Source organism: Macrobrachium rosenbergii, chromosome 41, assembly GCF_040412425.1.
Source record: "Macrobrachium rosenbergii isolate ZJJX-2024 chromosome 41, ASM4041242v1, whole genome shotgun sequence".
In the NCBI taxonomy this organism is placed as follows: Eukaryota; Metazoa; Arthropoda; class Malacostraca; order Decapoda; family Palaemonidae; genus Macrobrachium; species Macrobrachium rosenbergii.
The window spans coordinates 1,027,044-1,039,396 of NC_089781.1; the positions used below are offsets into that span (position 1 = coordinate 1,027,044).

Here is a 12,353-nt window from a genome sequence, read left to right on the forward strand (position 1 = left end):
TCACTTGCCGGAAACTGAAAAATTTTGAAATCCGCGGTAGCGCTAGTGTCAGTGTAGGTGACTAGACCCTGCCCAGTTTCAGGGTAAGAGAGGAACAACTTCAACAGAGAGCTCAATTGTTTTTACCCTTCTTTCCATATGAGGGGAGGAGGGAGGGCTTTCTTACATAATTACTTGGTAAGTATATATAAAACTTTATCATAAAAATGTCATTTTTATTTATGTAACTTACCAAGTAATTAATTACATTGCTGAATCCCATATTGACACAGAAGTGTGGTATATGGATTTTTTCTACCCCAAAACACTATGGATGATAATGAGTTTGAGAATAGAAATTATTAGCACTGGTACAATGCTTGTTGTTCCTTACCTGATAAGAGAGCTGCTGCAGGTAGATACTGCCTCTGGTCGGCGCTCATCTTAACCATGTAGGGTGTGGCGAATTGGCCAGATATACCTCTACATCAGTGGGGGCTTTGCAGGAAGGGATGAACCCAGTGACTAACAAGCATAGAAGTAGCCAGTTGCCCCTGCCCTGGGCACAGTACTGACAAACCAGTCGACCAGAATTGAAAACAAACATCACCTACACCATAAAATGAAAAACCACCACCCATCCATTAAAAACTAAGACTCGTGGGTACTCCAGGTACACAGTACCCCCAGGCTCTCCTTATGACTCAACACCTTGGTTCAAGGCGAAGAGAAATGTGCTACAGTTATCGAAAATGGTTTCCACATCATGAAGATAATGGGTCACGAATATAGTAGACTTACATTTCCAATAAGTCGCTTGGAGAATTGATGATATAGATAGGTTGTGTTTGAAGACTAACGACGTGGAGACGCTCTGATCTCATGAGCCTTGGCTCTAACAGATGTAAGACCTCTTCTCCAATCTGAGAATGGGCTTCGGTGATCAGATCCCTCAAGAAAAATGACAAGCCATTTTTCGACAGGGAACGAGACATATTTCTAACTGAGCACCATAAATTACTCATAGGACCTCAAACCTTCTCTGTTCTGTGCAAGCAGTACTTCAGTGCTCTCACTGGGCACAGAACTATCTCCTCCTGGTTTGGGCCCAGTATTTCCATCAGGCTTTTAATAGTGAAAGAACAAGGCCAGGGTTTGGTTGGGTCTTCATTTTTAGCTAAAAAGCCAAGGGTAAATGAGTGTACGGCATCACCTTGGGAGAAGCCGACTCTTTTTGAAAACATGCACCTCACTGACCCGTTTGGCAGTCGCTAATGCTACCAGAAAGATGGTATTCCTGGTAAGGTCTCGTAGCGAAGCAGAACGAAGAGGCTCGAAACGGGGTTCCGAGAGCCACTTCAGAACTACGTCCAAATTCCTAGAGACATTCTCTAGTCCCTTAAATTTGGAGGTATCAAAGGATTTTATGAGGTCGGACAGGTCTTGACTGGCAGAAATATCCATTCCTCTGTGCTGAAACACCAAACTCAGCATTGCGCTGTATCCTTTGATTGTAGAGGAGGAAAGGCCCCCTAGATCTTCTCAAATACAGGAGAAAGTCTGCACTGTCTGCTACAGATGTCTTAGAAGACGAGATGTCATGTCTTCTACACCAGGCTCTAAAGATTGCCCACTTGGCTTGATAGACCTTGTCGGAGGAGGGGCACCTACTCTTTGCAATTGCCTCTGAAGCCACTCTTGATAAAGCCTTCTGTCTGAGGATTTTCCTCACAGTCTGAACCCTGTCAAGGCCAGAAAGGACAATCCTTGGTGGAATTGCCTGAAGTGGGGCTGTCTGAGCAGACTTGGCCACTGTGGTAACAATCTCAGTCACTGTGGTAACAATCTCAGTCAGTCTGTCAGCAGCCTGAGGAGATCTGGGAACCATTCCTGCTGCGGCCAGAATGGGGCCACTAGTCATCATGACCTTCATATGATTGTGGGACTTGTTGAGAACTTTCCATATCATGGAGAATGGCGGGAAGGAGTAAAGATCCTTGTTTCCTGATGTAGGAAAGAGCAGTGGTGTTGTCTGAATGTACCACTACTGTTCTGTCAGTGATCGTGTCTGAGAAGAATAGACCTAAATGAATGGCTTTCAATTCTTTTACATTGATGTGCAGGTTCTGCTGTTCCGGGGACCATGTCCCAGAAGCTCCATGTTCCCTAGAAGAGCTCCCCAACCTAGATCAAAGGCATCTGAGTAAAAGTCTAGGTCGGGGCTCACAGGGCACAAAGACTTTCCTTCCGAAAGTCTTCCTTCGGACATCCACCATCTCAGGTCTGACTTCATTTCTGTCATGTGGGGAACGCAAAGGACTCTGGTTGCATTTTCATGTTCCAATTGGCTTTTAAGGAGAACTGCAGGACTCTAATATGGAGTCTGCCTAACTTGAGAGAGAGAGAGAGAGAGAGAGAGAGAGAGAGAACTGCGGACCGTCTGTAGACAGGAATCGATTCTCTTGGGGGATGGAAAAGCCTGAAAACCCTGAGAGTTGATCCTCAACCCTAAATAAAGAATCTCCTGAGAGTTGATCCTCACCCCTAAATAAAGAATCTCCTGAGTTGGAGTCAGCTGCAACTTCTGCATATTGATCAGTATTCCTAGCTCTTTGGTTAGGAAAAGGGTCTTCTGCAGGTCCTTCATGCATTTCCCCTTTGACAGTGATCGGAGGAGCCAGTCGTCCAGGTAAAGGCATATGTTGATGCCGAGAAGATGGAGCCACTTCACGAGAGGGGTGATTATTCGCATGAAAACTTGAGGAGCTGTAAAGAGGCCAAAACACAGGGCCCGAAATTGAAAGACTGTCCTCGAAGATGAACCCAAGATACTTCCTGGAGTCTGGATGGACAGGGACATGGAAGTATGCATCCTACATATCGAGGGTAATCATCCAGTCACCCTGGTGAATGGATGATAGTACCGACTGGTTCGTCTCCATTTTGAACTTCGTCTTCTGGACGAAAGCGTTCAGAGTGCTAACATCGAGGATGGGTCTCCAACCTCCTGATGACTTGGGGACTGCGAAGAGATGGTTGTAAAAACCTTTCGTGGAAGAATCCTCTACTTCCTCTATGGCTCTCTTCCAGAGGATGGATGAAACTTCCCCTGAAAGGGCCAAATACCTCTTGGAGCCTTTCTAGTAGGCCATCAATGCGATTGGCATGGTGACTAGTGGGGGATACTCCTTGAATGGTATGGAGTAGCCCTCCTTCAAGATCTTGATTATCCAAGGTTCTGCTCCGCTGACACTCTACCTCTCCCAAAAAAGAAGTCTGGCTCCTGCTGGTGCACGAAGGACTGATGTTTCATTTCTAAGATGAAGGTCTGGTAGAAGTCCTTTTGATTGACCTGGCCAAGAAACATATCTTGGAGGGGGGCTTTGGAGGAAAATTCTGTTTACTCCCACAAAATGGCTGTTGCTGAAGTGGTGAAACTGCCTTGGTGCCAAACAATGAAGGCTCTTTAGGGCTCTTAGAGGACTGCACCAGAAGGTCCTGCGTCAACTTTTTTTGGAGGTCTGTAGCTATCCCCTTGACAGTGCACTGGGTAAACAGATAAAGGTGGTTCAAAGGAGAGTACTGTATAGCTAGGCTGACTTCTGTACATAAGTTAATCCTTTAGTAGTGAAGGAGCACAACAATTCTCTTTTCTTGAGAACCCCCGGAGAGAAAAGAGCCGCAAGTTCTAATGAGCCGTCTCTGATGGTTTTGTTCGCACAAGACAGAACGCCTATCCAGTCTGCAGCGAAGTCTCCTGTCAATTCTGTACAGTCCTCAATCTTCTTGGTGAGGACTCCAACTGTCTAATCAAGAAAACTGAACACCTCAAACACTTACTTCATGAGGTGCTCCAGTTCCGTTGACGCAAACATTACTTTTGCCGACGAGAAGGCTGAATGGCATGCTGAGTCAGTGAGACCCGAGAAGTCTCCCTGGGAGGAGGCAGTGCTCCCCAAAGAAGGAGCTTCTCCGGTAGCATACGACAGGTATCTCCTGCATGTCAACCTAAAAGGCGGAAAATCAAAGGTGGCCTTACCCTGCTCTCTCTTCACCAACAGCCAATCACCGACCTCTTTAAGAGCATTCCTCAAAGAGGAGGAAAGAACCATCTTGGGAAGCTGAGCGCTGACATCAGCTTGGTTTCTCATCAGGAAAGTCGAGGCAGGCGAGACTGAGCAGCTGGTTCAAAGTACAAAGGAAAATTTCCAGGAAACATCTCAGGATAGATGCATAAGCTGAAGGGGAAGGCTCTTGAACTAAATTCTCTTCAACAGAAGAAACCGGGGACAAAGACAAGTTCTTAGATGGCTTGGTCATAACAGGAGCTTTTTGGAGCAAACCCAAAATGTCGGCCAACTGCTGCTTGATGGGCGCCAAGGATGGGTCTCCTTCCATGAGTGCTTAAGAATTTGAAGCTGGCAGAGAGGGCACAGAGTGCTCGGAAGCTGTCATCGGGTGCTCAGGAGCTGGCGGCAGGCGCTCAGAGACTGGAACTGGCGCCTGGGAGAAGATTTTGGGCGCTCAAGAGACCATGGGTTCCTGGACGAAGATGAAGCGCGTTTCTTGACACTCGAGCGCTTGAGAGCCAAATACTGGTGCTCTGCACATGAACGCTCGGGGGGTTGGGAGCCAAATACTGGCGTTCTGCAAATGAATGCACAGGCAAAAAATATTTCGGGCTGTGCCAAGCACTGCAGGACAGCTGAGGGTTGTTAGGTGGTTTCTTAAACCACTTACACGACAGTGGCGAAGAGCTGACCATATCATCCATACATCTCTTCAAAGGTTGAGACTTGCCTGGGAAGTGCCATTGGTGCCTCTTATCTGGACTAGCATTCTCTGAGTCGGAAGACAACTGATGCACATTTACTGAGACACCTTTCCAATGGCTGTCTGTCGAAGGCTGGGCGTGTGCCACAGGCTCAAATGAGGGGGGCGACTGCCCGTGGGCAAATGCCACTGACCTCCCTTGGACCTCCGGTCTGTCTTCTCCCAGGGTCAAGGGAGTATGACAGGGACGTTCGTCTAGGAGAACCGGTGGGACAAGCAGCCACCTCCACCACTGGCACTTCCACGACACTATCACTTTTTGTATTCTCACTTAACACTTTGTCCATAAGGAGCCTTAGACACCCCTAATTCAGCCACTGTATTAACCACTAGATCATTCTTGCGATCTAACTTGCACCCGAGACTGGCAATGGGATCGGGGTCGGAAACATGGGAGCTAGGCACGGGAGTAAGTGGTACAATGGTGGGGGGGTGGGAATGGGATATAAGCCTGGAACAGGGGAAGGAGGCATGGAAAGATCATCTACAATACTAGGTTCAGGTGTAGGTTCTAGGCTATATGCCCTATCCCTATCAAGCTTATCTAGATGGGATTTCAACACCTTCCATTGCTTATCATCCTAATCCTTACACTCATCACATGTTCGCTCTTTCATACAGATTTGTCCCCTACAGTTAGCACAAATCGTATGAGAATCATAAGTAGATTTTGTCAACCTGGTCTTACAACCCTCCCGACAATACTTAATGCTGGAGGAACTTGAGTACGACATGATAAATAAAAAAAAGGGTTATAAAAAACCTAAGCTAAAGCTAACAAGCTTGAAGGCTACATAACTGCAAGAATACTTCACCTAATCCTGAAGGATTTAGCCCAAAATACTGAAGAAATTAAAAAAAAAGAACTGCTGCAAACATTCGATGTTACGTTGAAGGCTGGAAGAAACAAATTGAGCTCTTCTGCTTTGTTGTTCCTACTGTTCCTCAATAGTGGGTGGGGCTAGTCACCTAAACAAAAACAATAGAAGTGCTAAAGCAATTTTTAAAATTTTGGCTGTCACGTGGGTGGAAACTATAGCTATGTAATTACTTAGTAAGTTACTTATCTGAAAACTATATTTCAAGTAACATACAAAAGTGGCAACACCTTTATCCCAATTTTCAATTAATGAGTGCAACAGTGCCAAATCAAGTTTTCTGTGATCTTTATTGTTTCCCTGAGTATGTAACATTTGTCTTGTAATTTTCTACCATCTACATTTAGCTCGATAAAATTTAAATCGTATTACTAGAAATAAATGTTATTTTCCACAGCAAAAATTGTAAATAAACTTATTTTTAGTAATTGCAATTTATTAATTGTGCGACAGTATATTTAAATTCCTTCAATTTCAAATGGCATAACAAGCTCTTCTCTCTTACTGGAGCTTCAGCTGCTTAATAGTGAATAAGCAAAACTGGCATTTGCTCTTATGCAGTATAACAGTGATTACACGGTCACTCAAAAAAGTATTGCAACATACTTCAAACCTTTTCAGACAAAAACTTATAATAACGACATCCAGTGCTATTTGGCAAGCCCATCATAAGCACTTGAAACAACTCGGACACTACTGGTGCATCAGAGAAATTACCTGCAATTTCCCTTAAACTGAGGTTTTTCTGGTACTGTTGTCATATTTTACTTGATTAAAGGATATTACTATATTACTTCAAAGGTCATCACCGTTCTTGTTTTAAAATTTTCACCTCCAAAGGCCATCCACTATCTTTGTTTTATCTTCTTCATATGTGTGAACTTAGCCCTAGTAACACCAACAATTATGAACTCTGTAAATATTTGCTGGCATATCATATCTATATATAATTATATGTCTGGCCCTATCATGTACAGTATTCTGACTTCCTCTAATGACACTTGCGCCTATTTGCCTAACTACTTATATAAAATATTTTGAAGTAGACTAACAAATTTCATGTCTATTTTTGTAATACAGGGCATCCTCAACTTTCAGCACCACCGATTCGATCTTACAGCGCTTTTTCAGTGCCGTTAACAGTGTTTTGCAGCGCCATAACTTGATGCTGCATCAAGTTACAGTGCCGTAAGCGTTGTTGATGGCGCTAGCAGCAAGAATAGGCATCAAGCAACTTGATGCAACATCAAGTTACAGCGCCGTTAAAGCACTGATAACAGAGAAAAATCGACTTACGGCAGAAATCAACTTATGGTGCGGTACTGGAACAGATCCCCCTCCGTAAGTTGAGGATGTACTGTATAATCGCATTTTATATATATAATATACAGTATATATTATATATATACAAAAATAGACGTGAAATTTGTTAGTCTACTTCAAAATATTTTATATAAGCAGTTAGACAAATAGGCCTAAGTGTCATTAAGGAAATCAGAATACATGATAGGGCCAGATATATAACTATATATAGATATGATATGCCAGCAAATCTTCACAAAAGTCGTAATTGCTGATGTTACTCAAGCTAAGTTCAACTTATAATAGTTGTAGGTCTATAATGTTCACACATGAAGAAGACAAAACAAAGATAGTGACAGCCTTTGGAGATGAAAATATTAAAACATAAGAGTGGTGATCACCTTTGAAATAATGTTAACACACAGGAAGTCCCCGGTTATCAGCGAGGGTTCTGTTCTGTGGGTGTGACGATAACCGAAAATCAGTGATTTTCAGCGTGTTTTCAACTATTTTTGGGGCTTATCAGCGCTGAAAAGCACCGATTTTCAGTTATTGGAGCCTCTGTTAGGTATGTATCGGTGCCAACACCCAATTATTGGTGCAAAAAAGCAGAAATCTGCAATTTTTTGGCGCTGAAAATTGCTGATTTCCATCGTTGGACCAGCGCCGTAAAAATGGATCGCCATTAACCAAGCCTGCTGTTAACCAGGGACTGCCTGTGTATATATATATATATATACATATAATATAATTATATATATATATATATATATATATATATATATATATATATATATATATATATATATATAATATATAGTGCGATTATATGTGTATTACAAAAATAGATGTGAAATTTGTTGGAGTAAATTAGTTCAAAATGTTTTACATAGGCAGCTGGGCAAATAGGCCTAAGTGTCATTAAAGGAAGTCAGTATATATGTAAAGTCCCTGCTCAACAGGTTTTCTGTAGTGAACCTCCTGTTTTCTATGGTGCCTTTCCCACAGGCTTAGGTCACGCAAAATAGCCACATTTTTATCTATGTAAAAATGTATCTGTTATTGATTCATTCATGCCTGTTTACGTTGAACATGTGTTAGAACATTATTGTGTCAATTCTTGTAATTTTATCTTTACATGTTATTTGTATTTATCTGTCCTGTTTCACATTGAGAACAATTGACCTTGGGTCACCTGTATCCTATTGTATGTTTTGTATGACGTTTGCACGCCGCTTTATAAGCGGCCTGCTTTCTTAACAAACTAGCAGTACATGTCCACCTGCTCTCTTTTTTGCACCTCTTACAGTGGTGACCCCGGGAGTGGTTCCCGGAGCCATTAGCGGACTCATACGGCGACCTAGTCTTGGCTCCATGAACTACCCCACGCCCCTAACGGCCTAAACACGGTGCTTTAATAAAGTGTTTAGGCGTACCGACTCTTGTCGACAGATCACCAGCGTCATTAGTGGACCCACACGGCGTGCCCCCAAGCGCGTATTGACGCGAGTGTAACCCACTCCAAGTAAGAGTGGAGAAGCAAGTATGGATGCGGACATTCCCTCCCACATAGAAATAACCGCAAACTTTGCGGACTCTGATATCTCCCTCGCGTAAAACTCGCTCGCGCCCTTCCCCACGCCAAGGGTCGCGCGCTCCTCCACACCAGTACTCGCTCCTCGCGCGCTGCCCATCCCTTTGGACCAAACAAGGTCCGCCCTCACCATAAAGCTGCTGCCCTTCACTCACAGCAACCCGTCATCATGGCTCTACAGGGTCAAAGGGCAGTTCAGGCTGGTGGGACTTGCCGACGAGGTCCGGCAGGCAGACGCCATGATAAATGCCCTCCCGGAAGACGTCTACAGGAAGATTGCCCGTGGGTGTCTGCGGCAGGTCCCGTCACCTACCAAAAGCTGAAGACCTCTCTCGTTGAGACCTGCTCCCTGCCCGTCCCCGAGAGGGCCACCCACGCCCTTGACCTCGTAAACAACCCCCGACACGACCAGAACCTCCGGGAGACTTGGAGTGTGATCCAGGAACTCCTCATCCTGCCCGGGACGGACAGCAGCGGCAGGCAGTCGGAGATAAGCCTGTCAAGGGAGATACATCTTCATCAGCTCCTCCCGGAGTTTCGGACCCAGATCCTCGAGCCTTATACAGTGCCGCTCGACGGCCTGATCAGGACAGCGCAGCAGATAACGGACTCTGCAAGGGCAGCGAAGCGGGCATCCACGCCTGCACACCCCATCAGCTCCCTCCAGCCGGAGGAGGCCGTGGAGGGGGAGATAAGCGCCGTCACCAGGAGGCGGCCAACATACCACCACAAGAAGCAACCACCGGGGCCTTGCTACTACCACCAGCGGTACGGCAAGGACGCCCAGAACTGTCAAACCCCCTGCTCCTTTGCCCATCCCAAAAACAGAGGAGGTGGCGGCCAACAGCACAGGCTGCCGTGGCAGCAGAGGAACCCAGGAGTCCAAAACCAGTAGGTTTTTATGTCTGCGACACCATCTCCAGCAGGATGATGCTGATCGACACTGGGGCCGTACAATCAGTGTTCCCACCATCCAGAGAGGACCGCAAATGCCCACCAGACCCAGCTACCTCCCTGACGGCCGCCAACGTGTCCCCCATCCTCTCCTATGGCACCAAGCTCCTGTCGGTCTCCATCCTTGGCCGGAGGTAAAATTGGAACTTCATAGTCGCTGAGGTGAGGACCCCACTCCTGGGCGCGGACTTCCTCGCCCACTTCGGCCTGGCAGTCGACATCGGTCGCAAGCGCCTGTTGGACACCAACTCCTGCCAGTCCCTCCCTCTGGCGACGGGCCCCAGCACGCCCGCCACCTGCTCTGTTGCCCTGCACCAGTACGCCCAGCTGCTGAAGGAGTTTCCCGACGTCTTCAAGCCCGAACTGCATGAGGTGCCCGGGGCCCCTGCCAAGCACGAAATCTACCACCACATTAAAACAAAGGGGCCCCCAACGCACACAAAGTTCCAGAGGCTTCCCCCCCCGCGCCTTCAGGAGGCCAAGGATGCTTTTGCCGAGATGGAGCGTATGGGCATATGCAGGAAGGCCTCCAGCCCATGGGCCTCTCCCCTCCACATGGTGCAGAAACCGGACAGCACCTGGCGACCCTGTGGCAACTACAGGTGGCTCACAGATCATTACCCCCTTCCAAACATGCAAGATCTCATGGCCTCTTTTCACGGGGCCAAAATATTTTCTAAACTAGACCTGTTAAAATCCTACTTTCAGGTACCAGTAGCTCCAGAGGACATCCCCAAAACCGCCATCATCACGCCCTTCGGGTCCTACGTCTTCGCCTTCTCCACCTTCGAACTGAGGAAAGTGGGGGCAACCTTCCAGAGACTGATGGACAGCATCCTGGGGGACCTGAACTTCTGCGTCTGTTATGTAGATGACATTCTGATTTTTTCCAGATCCACAGAGAACACCTGCGACACATCCGAAAGGTCCTGCATATGCAAAGCATATATATATATACAAAGCATATATAGGTGTGGCATTAAGTCTCCGATGGTATGCAGGTGACCGTTTCCTAAGGAGGAGGAGAATAAACAATTCCCTAGTGGTTTTTGGCCTCATTAACTCCCATTTGGCGACGATTCTGGTGGTCGTGTTCCCTGGAACACCTTCTTCAGAAGCAAAAGGATTAAAGCGTTGATGTTGTCCGATTTCCAGTGTCCTCCTGACAGGTTCATATTTTTGGTTTGATTGATGATAGCAGATTCCTGCATCTTTCTTTTGTACGGACAGCTACTTTTGAAAACCAGCTCCGCCCCACTCCAGTTTATGGAATGGCCTGTATCTCTGATATGTAGGAAAATCCCCAAACTCTCCGAAGCATAACATAATGATCTTTTGTGCTCTGTTGTTCTTTGCGAGAGCGATCTACCTGTCTCCCCCATGTAAATGTCATTACAATTGCTGCACGGTATCTTGTAAACTCTGGCTTCTTCCAACTCTGGCTTCTTCCCCTTTGTTATTTAAGTATACGTTAATGAGCGAGCTCCCGATGGATTTGGGATAATGGAAAATGAAGGGATTGTTAGACCTGAGTTGTTCGGTGGCTTTTTGGATGTTTTCATCGTACGGAAGCTTTATTTTCTTGTTAAAATCTATTTGTCTGTTGTGAGTGGGGCCTCCATAGTATATTTTATTCGCTTTGTTAATAGCCCTCTCGATAATGTGTGGTGGATAGAGCAGTTGCGTTAGGTGTTGGTGGATCGTGTTGAATTCTTTATCTAGGTACCCATTTGAACATATCCTAAGTCCTCTGAGGAATAAGTTGCCCCCTACCATGATCTTTATGGAGACGTCGTGGTAGCTTAATAAATGAATGTAGGAAACAGCGAAAGTGGGTTTTCTATATACTGTAAATGCATATCTGTTCTGTTCTCTTATGATCAGTGCATCTAGGAACGGCAGTTTTCCGTCCTTTTCCCATTCCGTTTTGAAATTTATGGTCGGAACTAGCAAATTTAGCCTATTAAAAAATTCATTAAAGTCTCCCCAGCTATTGTCCGAGAAAGTAAAAATATCATCTATGTATCTAAGCCAGATCATATTACGGGGTTTGATAGATGACAAAATTTCTGTTTCAAAATATTCCATGTACAGTAAACCCCCCGTATTCACGTTCTCATGGTTCGCGGACTCAAGCACTTGCAGGTTTCTCTGTGGAACATATCTAGCCATCATTCGCGGAAAATTTGCCCATTCGCGGTATTTTTCGCTGAGAAATATTCACTAATTACTGTATTTTCATGTAGTTTTCATGAATAAATGCACTTTTTGTGATAAAACTATTAAATTACTCAGGTATAAGCATTTTTACAGGGTTTTTCTTGGTTTAAGCTATCAAAATGGGCAGTTCTAAGTGTTTTTAGAGGGGTTTTAAGCATTCACGGATTTGACCTATTCGCGGGGGTGTGGGATGCATCCCCCGCGAATATGGGGGTTCATTGTACAAGTTTGCTAAAAGAGGTGATAGGGGACTGCCCATACTACAGCCAAATTTTTGTTTGTAAAAATTACCATTGAAAGAGAACATGTTGTTAGTTATGGGAGGTTGATAAGTTTTTGTTTTATCTATGCCAAGAGGAAAATGGTCTTCATATGGTTGTAACTTCCTCTCTAAGAAAGACAACACATCGGCAATCGGGACTTCAGCAAATAATGACTTGACGTCGAGGCTGAGCAATTTGATGTTAATTGAAGGGATGTTTAAACTATTAAATTTTTTATAAAAGCCTCTGCATGTTTGTCGTGGGAGGATGAGAAGGTTCCTAGAAAGGGTGATAACAGGTCTGCAAGCCATTTTGATAATTTACACATGA

At 45.2% G+C, this 12,353-nt stretch overlaps 1 protein-coding gene across 3 annotated transcripts in view; it reads right to left on the bottom strand.

Annotated features, from left to right (window-relative positions):
- The window catches only part of LOC136826559 (ELMO domain-containing protein 3-like), a 57,339-nt gene that overhangs the window by 7,048 nt on the left and 37,938 nt on the right, over window positions 1-12,353 (bottom strand). The window lies entirely within an intron of this gene.